We start from the raw sequence: 14843 nt of genomic DNA on the forward strand, positions 1-14843 counted from the left end.
GAGGAGCTGGGAAGGTGGCTCAGCGGTAGAGCGCTTGCCTTGCATGCCTGAGGCCCTGGGTTCAATTCCTCAGCACCACGTAAGCAAAAAGAAAAAAGCCAGAAGTGGCGCTGTGGCTCAAGTGGTAGAGTGCTTTGAGCTGAAGAGCTGAGGGACAGCGCCCAGGCCCAGAGTTCAGGCCCCACGACTGGACCCCACACACACACCAAAAAAAAGATATGGATATATATTTTTTTCTCACAGTGCTATAAACACAGCCAAAGATTTACAAAGCTGATAAGAAAACCCCCTCTTCACTAAATCCAACCACTTGGAAATAATAAAACACCTGTCTAAGTAAGAATTGAGTGAGGAAAGAAATCAGATATGCAGTTACAGCTGTCAATAAATACGCATATATTCAGACACTGGTATAAAGGAAACATTTCACTCTAACAAAAGCTATACTTAAGGGAAAAAATAACCATCTTAGGTCACAGAGGAGAATTTCAGCTACCCATTGAACAAGTTTTGGAGAACTACTAAAATCATGATGTTGATAAGATAGTGACAATGATGACAAGGACTAAGAGAGAGCTTAAATATCTCCCCAAATAAGTAAGTGAGGTAGTACATTGATTAGCAATTTTACTGTATTTGTGTGTGTATGTAAAATAATTGCTTATCCCCTGTACATTTATACCTTATCACCAAAAAAAAAAATCATTTTACCTGGGGGCTAGTAGCTACTCAGAAGGCTAAAAAGTTTCAGGATTGAGTTCAAAGCCAGCTTGATTAGCAGTGTCCAAGACTCTTTCCAATTAATCAGCAAAAGTGCTAAACTGGAGTCAGACTCAAGTGGTAAAGAACCATCCTTGAGTGAAAAATTAGAGTGAGAATGCAAGAGCCTGGGCTCAAACTTTGCTATCAGCACTCTCTCTCTCTCTCATACACACAGAATCACATTAAATACTTTTCAAATCACTAAATTAGAAATAATAAAGCTAACAATTATTCTGATGCAAAAGTATTTCACCGAAGAAACAATATAACAACAAAGCAAACCTAAGAAAAAGAAGAGGAAGTAATTACTAGTAATGAATGTTATTAGTAAATATTAGAAGAATAAAGAAATTAATAAGCACAACAGCCCAATAAAACTGACAAATAACTTGCCAAATTCAATTAAGTAAAACAAAATTGAAGCCATAAATACTTCAGATGTGGGAGGGTCAGGAATAGTTAATTGGAGTTTAGAAGACAATGGTCTCTTCCTTTCCTCTGAAATGAGTCAAGGATAATCCATAGTGGAATTATAAATAAATAAATGATTGACATATCACTTTTTATTTGAAAAACTGAAAATATTCATTCCTATTACTGAGCTGTCTTAGTGAGTGCTCACATGGTTCATAGGCCTGTCCTGTGACCTTGGTGTAAGGCAGAAGGGAAAATAGGTCAATACTGATTCTTCTTCACTTTCCTTGGCTGGGAAATTTGTGTTCAATACATACTTAGCTTAATGCTATTCAGATGAGATTATTAAAAATAATAGTATCTTTACATCTCACTGGAATTATGAATGCCTTACTAACTCTGGCCCAGTATATTTAAAATAATAGAATCTTTACAGTTCCCCAACAAGATATCAGGAATTATCATGAATATCTATCTTGCTATCCTTATCTTTATCATTATCACTTATCATTATCCATACCTTAGTATCACTGATTTTTTTTTGGGGGGGGTCCAGTCGTGGGGCCTGAACTCTGGACCTGGGCGCTGTCCCTCAGCTCTTCAGCTCAAGGCTAGTGCTCTACCACTTGAGCCACAGCGCCACTTCCGCCTTTTTTTCTTTTTGCTTATGTGGTGCTGAGGAATCGAACCCAGGGCCTCAGGCATGCAAGGCAAGCGCTCTACCACTGAGCCACCTTCCCAGCCTCTCACTGATTTTTTTTTTTTAACGAGATTCATTCCCTAGGTGTTTCCAGGCTAAGAATTTAATCTTTATCGAAACTAGTGATCTTCAAACTAGGTTAGGTAGATTCTTTCTAAAGATTATATAGTTAAAACAAAACAATACCATAAATAGTTGGAAGAACTCAAGATGAACAGTTCAACTCTGCCACCCAGATGTTTCTTTAGTTGCAAAGTCCCAAATACTCATTATATTTTTTGTTTGACAGTTCTTGAGATGGATCAAGGGCCTTGCTTATGCTGGTGCAAGTGCTCTACCACTGAGCTACAACCCCAGAAATCCTATTGTAATTCAAAAATATCATATATATAAATATATATAAATGCGTTTCTCATAACTAACCAACTACATGTCAGAGCATATGTTGCTAGTCAGGCAAAGATAAAAATTCAGAATCCAAATTATATATTATCTACCAAATGCATACTTCTGTCATACCATTGTCAAGTTGGGAAATTGTAAGTCTCATCATTATAAAGAGGAAAACTTACTCTTCCCTAGTGTAATAGGCTATTGTTTGTTTTTCTTTCTCTTCAAAATAGGCCTTGTCCCACTTAAAAAGAAAAAAAAAACTTTGGGGGTACAGAGCTTGGCAAAGTGGCTCATGCCTATAAGCTTAGCTACTTAGGATGTGGAGTCCCAGAGGATTATGGTTCAAGGTCAACTGGGACGAAAAGTTAGTGAGACGCCCATGTCAATCAATAAGGTAGGCATGTGCACTTGTGGTCCCAGATCTATGTAGGCATCTACAAGTAAGATTACTGTTGAAACCGAGCTCCAGGTAAAAAGAGCAAGATGCTATCTGAAAAATAACTAAATCCCAAAAGGATAATAAAGTACTTGACCAAAAAATTTTTTTGCATTGTTCCAGATTATCGGAGAATGAAACTATCTCAGCATCTTTGTGGGTTAAAATGTACATTTAAAAAATCTCCCTTATATCACCAGGGAAGGTTGATTTGGTAGTGTGGCCCCTGTTGTATGACGCAGGATTGCTGTTGGATGGAAGTACTTAATCATCATGGTGGAGGAAAAGAGGAGTCAGAGGGAGACTTGGAAGAGGTAGACATGGACATTGTGACATTAGGTCTGCCTTGGTTAGAAGAACCTGTAGGTATGGTGCAATAGATTGAGGAAGCATTTACTCTGTCAACCCTCACACATTCATAGAAAGGATACTCATCCTGCCCCATGGCTCCTAGGCTTGGTTGTCTGACTTTCTTTGGCCAGTGAGATGTGGGCAGAAGTGCCTTGGCATAGACTGAGGATCACTGTTTGCTTCTTCCTCTGATCCAAGAATGTACCATGGGTGCCCCTGCAACTTCACTTTTGACTCCAAATTTATACACATGAAACATACCAGAATTGACCTGAAGCCTGGACCAAATGTGCTTCCGTTTATTTTTCTACCTGCTAGGGGAAAAACAAGAAAAAACAGGATCAGGATGCAATCTTACTAGAAGCTGGAGAACATCTGCATGTCAAGTCCTTTATATTATCCAAATCACATTTCCAAATAAAAGTCTTTACATACCTTTTAAAAAGTCTTCACCTGCCAGGTGCTGGTGGCTCATGCCTGTAATCATACTTGCTCAGGAAGCTGAGGTTTGAAGATCACTGTTCAAAACCAGAATGAGTAGGAAAGTCTGTGAGACTCTTATCTCCAATTAACTATCAGAAAACTGCAAGTGGTGCTGTGGCTCCAAGTGGTAGAGTGCAGGCCTTGAGCGAAAAAGCTCAGGGACAGTGCGCTATCCCTGGTTTCAAGCCCCACAACTGACAACAATAACGAAAAGAAGTCTTTACCGAATTCAGTTTGAAGATGACTAGTTTTGAAAAAAAATCTTTAATATTCTTACCAAAAGGTATCTAAGGAATCTTATGATAAGGCTTCATTTTATTTCAGGGGATTGTAAAGGTCCCATTACTACTACTACTACTACTACTACTACTACTACTACTACTATTATTTGATAGTGCTGGTTTCTATTTTGTTTTGTGCCACTACTGAAGCTTGAACTCAGGGATTGGACATTGTGCCTTGGCTTTCCCTCAAGGCTGGTGATATATCACTTGAGCCACAGCTTTACTTCCAGATTTTTGTTGGTTAATTAGAGATAAGAATCCCTTAGATTTGTGTATGCAGGCTGGCTTCAAACCATGATCCTCAGATCTCAGCCTTCTGAGTAGCTAGGCACGAGCCACTAGTTCTTGGCAGTAATAAGTTTTGAACTGAGGGCCTTGCACTTGCTAGGCAAACATTCCACCAGACCCCAAATTTTATTATTTTAAATAATTAGTCCAAGTAGCATAAGTCTGTATAGACCAAAATATTTCCCAATTCACTAAGAGTGAAGAAGAAAACTATTTGCTATTGTATTTTCAAACCACAATCACATCTCTGAAACAAAAGCTTTGTGTTATGGGTCACTGAGATTTTGCAAAGGCTTATGAAAAAACAATTTCATAAGTCTCAATAAAACCCAAATGAATGAACTCTAATGACTGGGAAACATACTAATCTTTTGTTCTTAACAACATTGAAAAATAAATGAGAGCTGTCCAAAGATGGATGATTAAAACCAATTTTGTCATTGGCTAGCATCTTGGCACATGATCTAGAAGTGGTTATACTGACCAGAAAATATTGCTATAAAACATTCTGTTTCTATTTACATAGACAAGCCTTCTCAGAACCTATATCTAAGAGCATGAAATATATGAATAGAATTGATGTGAGCTGTGTCTCACTCAAACATAAATAATAATTACCCATGGAAACTTTAAAAATGTGCCTCCATTCATGAGCCTTATTTCCAATAACTTAAAAGTTTTGTTTAATAATTATTTATGAAATGGTGTAATACAGTTATATGTTGTTGTGACTAATTATGTACTACTAACAATTACAATGATTGTTATAGCCAAGAGGCAATTAACACCAAGAGCCTTATGCTCACAGGTAATTAAAAATTAAACTTTCAATTTATATGCATTTTTATTGTAGAAAAAATGATCATTAACATAGAGTTCCATGACTAAATCTAGACTAGAATTAATTCTGAGGGGAGGAAGACCTGAATTGGAATAGAAATTAAAGTCTAAGGAGCAAAAGGGACAAAGAACAATTTCTCAGTGATCAATAAAAGATTCATCATTTTAAGAATGAATAGTGGATAGAATCGATTGCCAAATACAGCATGAAAGTTCACTTAAAAAAGTACATCAACTTTATATTTACCAGCTTTGGCAAATTAAATATTTACAAATTTACAAACTTGGTGAAAATTATGGGATTCAAATAAGAGGAGAAATGTCAGCACATACAGTGTTGTTGGGGATAATTTACTATAGTTAGAATGGAAATTCCTTAAAAAAAAAAAACTACCAGTACCACTGCTGCATGACTCAAATAATCCTACTCCTGCATGTTTCTCAAGAAGAAAGAAAACCAGTGTCTAAGAACTATCTGCATCCTCCTTCAGTGCTATTCAGTCACCAAAATATACAATCAACCTGTGTGCTCATACACAAATGAGAAAATAGATAATTTTTTTAGCTATGTACACACAGAGTGAAATACTATTCATTCATTTAAAAGGGAAAAATACTTGCCATTTATGGCAACATGAATGAGCACAGAGGACTTTATGCTAAGTGAAATGAGTTGGGCATAGAAAGAGAACTACTCCTTGGTTTTACTCTTTCACTTGTAGAGCCTGTGAAGTCTGACACCACAGAAGAAGTGATCGTTCAGAAGTTCGGACAGGCTGGGAAGGGTCAGTGAAAGGCAAGGAGGGGAAGAGGATGGAGAGACCATGGGAAAGGGCATACCTCTGCAGTCAGATAGGAGGAATTAGTTCTGGTGTGCTGTTACACAGCAGGGTGACTGTAGTTAGCCATGCATTGTACATTTGAGAGTTACTACAAGAGAGGATTTTGAATATTCTCACCACAAAGAAATGATGAATGTTTGAGGTGATATATATGCTAATTACCCAGACTGGGTCATTACACAATACATGCTTGTACTGAGATAGCACACTGTGCCCATGTATGTGGCAAATAAAAACAAAATGCAACTTGAAAAATAAAACAAAGAAGTATAGGAGATTGTATTTCCTCTTACAGAATATCTGTTTTAAATCTGAAGTATTGTTTCAGTTTTTCTAATTTGAGTTTGCATATTTAAGCTATCAGTGAATTGGGATGTTTCCTTTAGACACATATATCTACAGTTACTGACCATTTTGTGAGTAACTGTCAAAGGTACCAACCCAACAGTCAAAAATCTGTATTAGGAAATAAAGAATATATGTTTTAGAAGGAAATAGAGAACCACTGGATTTGAATGAAGCTTATGTTATAAGGATAGAATTTTGAAAATTAGGCTTCAACAATGTTTCCATCATTACACAATTTTGTTGCTGAAAAATATATGTGTCACTTGTAGAATTTGTTTCTGTAAAAGCTTGGGCACAAAATAAAATAATCTGCATTGTAACTTGCAATATATAGTCCCAGTGGCTTATAAACTTATTGAAAATATATGAACATTTGTGGGACATTAGCTCATAAACTCATTGAAAATATATGAACATTTGTGGGACATTAGTGGCTCACAACTGTAATTAGGCTGAGACCTAAGGATCATGATTTGAAGCCAGCCAAGGCAAAAAAATAAAAATAAAAATAATAAATAATAAAAAACCCAAACCCAAACCCAAAAACAAACAAAAACAAACAAAAAACCCCAATGAGATTCTTATCTCCTATTAACCAACAAAAAGCTAGAAGTAGAGGTATGGCTCAAGTGATAGAACATCAGCATTGAGTGAAAAAGTGCCCAGGACCTGGGTTTAAGCCCCGATACCAGTAAATAGCACACACACACACACACACGCACACACACACACACACACACACACGCACACACACACGCACTTACTCAAGCAGCTCCTATCCTAGCTGGTGAGATACAAGAACAAAGCCTTTTCTCTATATAACTTCAAGCAACTGAGTTAAAGTATCTCCATGAAATATATGGTTCTGCACAGAATATATAAATAACCCCAATTGGCTCAATATGTAGAAGATCCACCCTGAATAAAATTGAAAAAGATGATAATTATCCCCCCTCAAAATTTGCCAAAGCCAGATGATTTTATGGATGTAATTTAGACTCTGAAATTATAGATTTCTTTTGCAATTTAAAATATCCCAGAGTATAAAGAAACATGGAAATCTTCCCAGTTTATTTTAATCCCATACCAAAAAACCTGATAAAATTATCACAATGAAAGAAAACTTCAGCTAAATTTCACTTATGATTGTAGAGGATGAAAAAAAACCCTAAATAAAATAATCAACCCTGAAGTATTATTGGATCGATGAACTACTACCATTGAAGGATTTATTCTGGAATTAAGTGTGACTTAGTACAAATAAATCTGTCAATGCAATAGGTCTAAATTATTCTAAAAGCATTATTATATCAATTAATTATACAACTTAGCTTGACATTCATGGAACTGCCATTAGCTCACAAAAGCTAGTAATCCTAGCTGCTCAGGAGTCTAAGACTTGGAGGCTTCCGGTTCAAAGCCAGAACAGAAAAGTCTGTGATACTCCATCTCTGGTTAACCAGCAAAAAACAGGGCTGAAACATGATTCAAATGATAGAGCACTAGCTGAAAATGCAAGAAGATTGGTTATGAAACCAGGTTCAAACCCAAATACAACCAAAACCAAACAAAAAATCATAAATGGTGTAAACAGTTACATAATGGAAAGAGCTAAATTGTTTTCAAAATATTTCAAGGAAAATGGAGTATCGGATTTTTCTTTAGGTAAGAAAGTTGAATTAATGGTCACTTACAACACACACATATATTATAAGATAGTTTTCCAACAACAAACTACCTATCTATAAACTTAATTAGAAATGCAAAAAAATCCATACAAAATATTTTTTAGGGTCACAGAGCATTACAGAAAAATAATGCTATAGGTAAAATGATTCAATATTAAAATATCAGTTCTTTCTAAATTAATTGCAAATTACCAACCAAAATTCTAGATCAACAGTGTAATTTTAAAGTTCAACTAAAATGGATAAATTGTAATAATCTAGAATATTTCTAATGGTTTTCAAAGTATAATAATTAGAACAGCAGTATTGGGAAAGATAGATCTTGTGAAACAGAAAATAAAAACTTCTAGAAGGATAGGAAACAAACCAGAGTTTTATAAATGCTCAAGTGATTTTTGTCAGCAATATTGTCTGTATTATTTAATAAAGTATTGTGTATATTATATAATTATTTAATAATACATAATAAGAACATCAATAATATTATTATAGCATTTATTATATTACTTAATATAATAATAATACTGAAACAACTGCCCCACTTCCAAGAATGCAATTCTTCACCTAATTCATAAATATAATTAAAGCTTTCAAATATGAAAAAATGAATCATATTAAAAACATGACAAGAAGATTTTAAGAAGGAGAGAATGTTTGGATACAGATTTTGTGGAAACCTAGTTTAATAAATTTTATAAATGTTATTAAATACAATGTCAAAATATGAATGTAAAATTAGACACAAAGTATCTGTTTCGAATAGAAAATGAAGCCAGTTAACACCGTAGACATCACAAAATCCCCCCAATAAAGATTTGTAAGAACATATTCTACATTTCCTACATGGTTTATATGGTTGACTCCCCCTAGGGAGAAAATAAAAAGATAAAACATCCTTTCTATCTGATTAAAGAACTTTCTTTAAGTGGATAGACTAAGAAACAGGCTTGTATGGGCTGAGGGTACAAGATGGAGGGTTAAGGGAGAGGATGTATAAGGATGATTTTGGTGGTCATGGCTTATTTTAGCGTGTGAACTGGAGCATTGGAACATGGTGGAATTATTTTAAGAGGGAAAGTAGGATGGGAGAGTTTGAGAGAGGGGGAGAGATGGATCTGGATCTATTGTTTATATGTATGGAAATATAATGAAATTCTCTTGTACAATGAATGAATCTTTGATTAAAAATGGATAGACTAAAGAAAGATAGCACACAGATTTTTAGCATTGTTGAATTGAGGAAGCCTCTAATAAGTTTCTTTCATGTATCAATTGGAGACCTTGGAGCATTTCAAGTTCTCTTCTGTAATGTCTAGCCTTAAAACACCCTGGGTATTGGCTTCATTCTTTTAACTGTGCTCAATGATATGGAAATATTATGTTTTCTTCCTTGACATTTGCATTTCCTGAAAACTAGCAAGGAAAAAAGTCATTTTCTCTTCCCATTTGACAATATAACTTCCTCTTCATTAACTGGAAAATTGAATGGTTCCAGTGTTTATTCTCTACTTGTATTTAATGTTTATCTTTCTTTTAATGAATTATATTTGTAGTATTAAGTTTTTTCTTAGAGTTTACTTCTTAATGTTTGATATTATGTACATTACAATTTTTTTTATTATTGGACATTCTAACAACCAATCTGGTACTGACCTCTATTGCCAGCAACCTTTCTCTTCTTTCTTTTTCGCCTCAACCTGGCCTTTCGTCTTTTTAAAAATTTTTTTCTCTTCGTTATTTAGTGTCACAAATGTATTATCATAAGAATTCTGTTAGGACTATGCATTGATGAGAACTAGACCCTCTACTTATACTTTTGTAGCCACGTTCCTCACTCTGTGTATTGTACTACTCCTGGAAGGCATTTCTAGAGAGACATTAGCAACACCTGAGCTGTACTCAGAAATGAGAAGAAACTACATAAATACATTCATCCAGATAAACTTATTGTACTAGACTTGAACTCACTTTCCTTAGCTTCTTTAACTGCCCATAATTTTTATATTATTTAACAAGAAGTTGTGTGCAACGGATAAAGAGTGAGAGTGAGAATGAAAATATATGCAGTGTAATTCATGCATGTGATACCTCCAAGTTTCATGGCCAGAGTAACACATTACCAAGGTTCCTCCCAAAACACTGGAAAGAATCCATTTTACGTCAGGAGTCCTAGGTCTGAAAGCTTCTAAATCCTTTCCTAAAACATAAAGCAAGATGATAAAGAATAATGTTGTTCAGCTAAATAGCACAAATATGATGAACAATTACAACACAGTATGCCTTTCGAGTTAAAATAATGATTTGGGAAATTTCTTGTCAGATAGATTAAAAAATAGCATTCATGTCCATATCTTTTGGATATGGATAATATAATTCAGAAGAAAACATAGCAACAAAACATAGACAGTTGCTTTCTCCAGTGTGATCACAGTTGTCCCTTGGTGTCCACAGAGACTGGTTCTGGGATCCACAGCAAACACCAAAAAGTTTGGATCTCCAGTCCCTTGTGTAAATGGCATAGGATTTGCACACGACTTTCATACATCTTCTCTGAGGCCTTACACCATCTTTGCATGACTTGTACTACCTAATTCTCCCTAAACATTGTATAAATAGTTATTATACTTTACTATTTAGGGAATCATGACAAGAAAATTGAATATTTTCAGCAGATACAATTAAAATTTTTTTGAACTTTAGTTGGCTCATCAAAAGAAAGCCAACCTGTATGTAAATATGTCTGTGGAAAATGTGTTGGAATTTTCAGAGGCCCTTGGTACCAAAAAGGATGAAAATTATTTACAACTATCTGTTTCTTTTTAAATGCTAAGATAGCTGGGCACTGGTGGCTCATACTTATCCTAGCTCTTTAGCCAGGGCAGGAAAGTCCATGAGACTCTTATCTCTAATGAACCATTAGAAAACTAGAAGTGCTGCTGTGGCTCAAAGTGATTGAGTGCTATCTTTGAGCAAAAGAGCTCAGGGACAGCATCCAGGCCATGAGTTCAAATCTCATGACCACCATCACCACCACCACCAACAACAAAAGACCTAAGATACTTTAGTTTGAATTTTAAAATAACTTGAAAAATGACTAATTTGCATTTTGTCTCAAGCAGCATATATAAAATGATCGATAAATCCTGCAGTACTTGCATTTGAACCCAGTGTTTAAAAACAAAGGAGGGGGTAACAAGGCTTGACAGGAAATGGACTCATTACCTTGCTCATGTAACTCTAATCCCTCAGTACAGTATCTTTACAATAAAAAATATCTAATAAAAAGCAATAAAACTAGAAGAAAAAAAGACATAAAGAGTTGGTGCCAGGGGTTTATGTGTGTCATCCTAGCTACTCAGAAGGCTAGGATATGAGGATTGCTATTGACAAAGCCAGCCTTGTCAACAAATTCTGTGAGATTTAGATCTGCAGCAATTCAGAAATACAGGACTCTAGGCAGAGTGAGACCAGAGGTGAACACTCTCAGGGAGGGATATAAATGCACAATGCCTCTGTGCCAATGATCATATTAATAATAATTATAAAAATGAATTCCAGGAAATGGAAACAAGAGGTGATTCTTGTTTTTTTTTAATTTTCTTTTTTGTCTTGTTTATCTGTCTTTGCAGGCGTGAGTGGGGCACAGAAAGCAAGGGACATAAGGCACTGAGGTACAGCTGTGGTACTCAGTAGAAACTATGTTGAAAATGAACTACAAAACTTTTGGGTAGCTGACAAGAGGGAAAACTGGGAGAGAATGAAGGAAGGGGTGACATTGTCTGAAAAGAAATGTACTCATTACCTGACTTATGAAATGACAATCCCTCTGTACATCACCTTTAGAATAACAATAAAAAAGTCAGTGGTGGAGGTGTAGCTCAATTGGTAGCACCAACCTTGAACAAAAAGGCTAAAGGAGAGTGCCTGGTCTCTAAGTTCAAGCCTCAGTACAGGCACAAAAATATTTTTAAAAAGAAAAAAAAAGAAAAAGCTTATATAGAAGATGCTAAATTGGGGCTAGGAATGGGTCTTAGTGGTAGAGTGCTTGCATAGCATGCATGAAACCCTGGGTTCGGTTGCTCAGCAGAAAAAGGCAGAAGTAGTGCTGTGGCTTAAGTGACAAGAGCTCTAGCCTTGAGCACAGAGAGGCTCAGAGACAGAGTCCAGGCCCTGAGTTAAAGGCCCAGAACTGGCAAAAAAAGAAAGAGCCAGGTGCTGGTGGCTCACACCTATAATCCTAGCTACTCAGGAGGCTGAGATCTGAGGATCACAGTTCAAAGCCAGCCTGGGAAGGAAAGTCCGTGAAACTCTTATCTCCAATAAACCACCAGAAAACCGGAAGTGGCTCAGTAGCTCAAGTGGTAGAGTGCTAGCCTTGAGTTGAAGAGTTGAGGGACAGTGCTCAGGCTCAGAGTTCAAGCCCCATGACCGACAAAAGAAAGAAAGAAAGAAAGAAAGAAAGAAAGAAAGAAAGAAAGAAAGAAAGAAAGAAAGAAAGAAAGAAAGAAAGAAAGAAAGAAAGAAAGAAAGAAAGAAAGAAAGAAAGAAAGAAAGAAAGAAAGAAAGAAAGAAAGAAAGAAAGAAAGAAAGAAAGAAAGAAAAGAAAAAGAAAAAGAGAGAGAGAAAGAAGGAAAAAATAAAAGAGAAAAAAGAGTCAATTACATATATAGATACACACACATACACACACACACACACACACTCATTCAATCACCAGTACCTCAGCAAAAAAAAAGCTGACATAGTCACATAAAGGAGGCTTAGGCAATACATTTCAGGACAAGAGGAAAAGATTATCATAGAACCAGAACTGAAGGAAGAGAGATGTATGTTAACCTAACTCATCCCTGTGCTAATCAAGGCTTGAACAGAGCTGACATTCTGTCTTCAGAGAGAGGGGTAGACCACACCAATACTTGCATGAGAAACTTGGAGAGAAAGGGACATGCAAAAACCAAAAGGCAATTTTGGGTGGAAAAGTTGGGCCTGAGCTGGGGGAAGGGGTAGCGAGCGATAAGCTTTAGCTTTTCAAGGATATGTGAGTCATTCCTTTTCCAGGTCCTTTTCTTATTTTTTTCCTACTATATACCATTTGGTAGATAGTATAGGACTATTTGCTCCCCACAAGACTGGGAGCACAAATATGAAATGTCAGAAAGCAGGGATATGCTTCTGTAATGTCTCATTGTCTTCCATACTTTCTGGTCTGAAGATGCTGAGGTTATCACTCTGCGTGATGTGGAAATGGGCCAAGAAAGAAAAGTGCTGATCAAGCTATCCTTCTTCAGTTCCATCAATCACATTCAAGTCAACCAGAGCATATTGCACGTAAGAAGGGTTAGGCCTTTTGGTGGCTTGGATGAATACATAGAGCAAGTGTCCCTGAAGAGATGATAGCCGCAGATGATGACCACACTATGGTGAGAAATTGTATTGGCGATGGCTAGTCAATGATATTCAGTGCAGATGAGAGACGTGGAGTCTTCCCAAAGGTCTATAGTTGTGCTGAGTGGGAACAACAAGACATCACCTATCAGCTAGGAAGGAGATGGGCTCTGGGCACGTGGCTCCAACAGCAGGAAACACAGAGATAGAGGATAATCACAGTTCAGCCAGGGGATGATCTGATGTGGGTATGGCAAAGAACTTCTGGCTAATCTCACTGCTGCCTGCAGTGTTCATTCTCTTGACTTTTCTGCAGAAATCAGAAACCACTTTCAGTGAAATATAGGTGTCTCTTTCTCAGCTGCATTGTCCTGAGTCAGTTTCTTTTATGTTGAGAAGAGAAAGGGGAGCCAGGGAATGAGGAAGACCCCCATTCCTGTTCCTTCAAAATCTTCTAAAGTTTGTTCTTACTTTCTAAACTTAGTTCAGCCTCCACCACATACAAGCATCCAAGGCCCCTCATAATGGGAAGCTAGTATAGAATTTATTTGCAATTTCTTTTCAGATTTATTTTGGCAAGAGAATCATTACTTTGAAGAACTTCTTGGCAGAAATGAAGGTAAAAAAATAACTTTTATATTTGAATATGCTTGTCTTCTGTAATAACACTAAAGTCGGGATTAACATGTAATAAAAACAAGGTTTTCAAAAGTTGAAGCTCTTGGTCATTTAAGTCTTGTGAAATAACTGAAGTTGGGACATAAGTGGCTACCATCCTCTTTCTGGAGGCTAGAAGGCTGAGCCTCGTGACTCATGACTCTCAATGCATGGAACATACATGGCTCCTGTGGATGGGACTGGTCCTTGGGCCTCTAAGAATAGATGCTGATATTGAGAGATCCAAATTTTATTGGCTTGGTAGCTTGGAGATTAAGGAACATTAAAGATTTACCAAGAAGCAAGTTAAAAGTAACTCCACAAACAGACCAAGTACTAAGTGTCTACTTCAGCTCTGGCAGCAAATCAACTATGGTTGGAGGAGGACTAAATAGGTGCTGCTCTGACCACAGAGAAGACAAGCTTTGACAAACACACAGAAGCTAGAGCAGCTGCTGTGTACTCGGAGGGTGTAAACTACCACCTACATGGAACTCTTCTTATAACAATAACCCAGATGCTGTTGAAATGACTTACATCAGAAGTCAGGTGTAGACTCACTCCTCCCCATTGCCATCTTCATCATGGTCACTCACAACTCCTGGTGAGCTCCCTGTTGTCTTCCTTAGTTCTTACCCCTTGCAGGGCATTTGCATCCCCACTTCAGCAAAGGGATCCACAATCACAAAGCAGCTTGGACCAGAAACCCAAGAGTTATTCTAGATCTCATTTCCTTCTTGTGTCTTCTCTAATCTCTAGGTCATATTGTGGGCAATCCTTTGGATCTGCAAGATCTCCCAAAGGCACAGGGGCTAAAAGCTTGTCTTCCACTTGGCACTATTGGCAGGTGAGTGAAGCTTTAGGAAGTACAGCTGAGTGGCTGTACTTTGAAGGGGATTTGGGACCTGGTCCCTTCCTCTGTCCTTGGCTCCTAGCTGCCATGAAGCAAGCAGTTTCCCTGGCCAAGAGCTC

Source organism: Dipodomys merriami, unplaced genomic scaffold, assembly GCF_024711535.1.
Source record: "Dipodomys merriami isolate MVZ:Mamm:240054 unplaced genomic scaffold, mDipMer1.0.p SCAF_16, whole genome shotgun sequence".
NCBI classification, from domain to species: Eukaryota; Metazoa; Chordata; class Mammalia; order Rodentia; family Heteromyidae; genus Dipodomys; species Dipodomys merriami.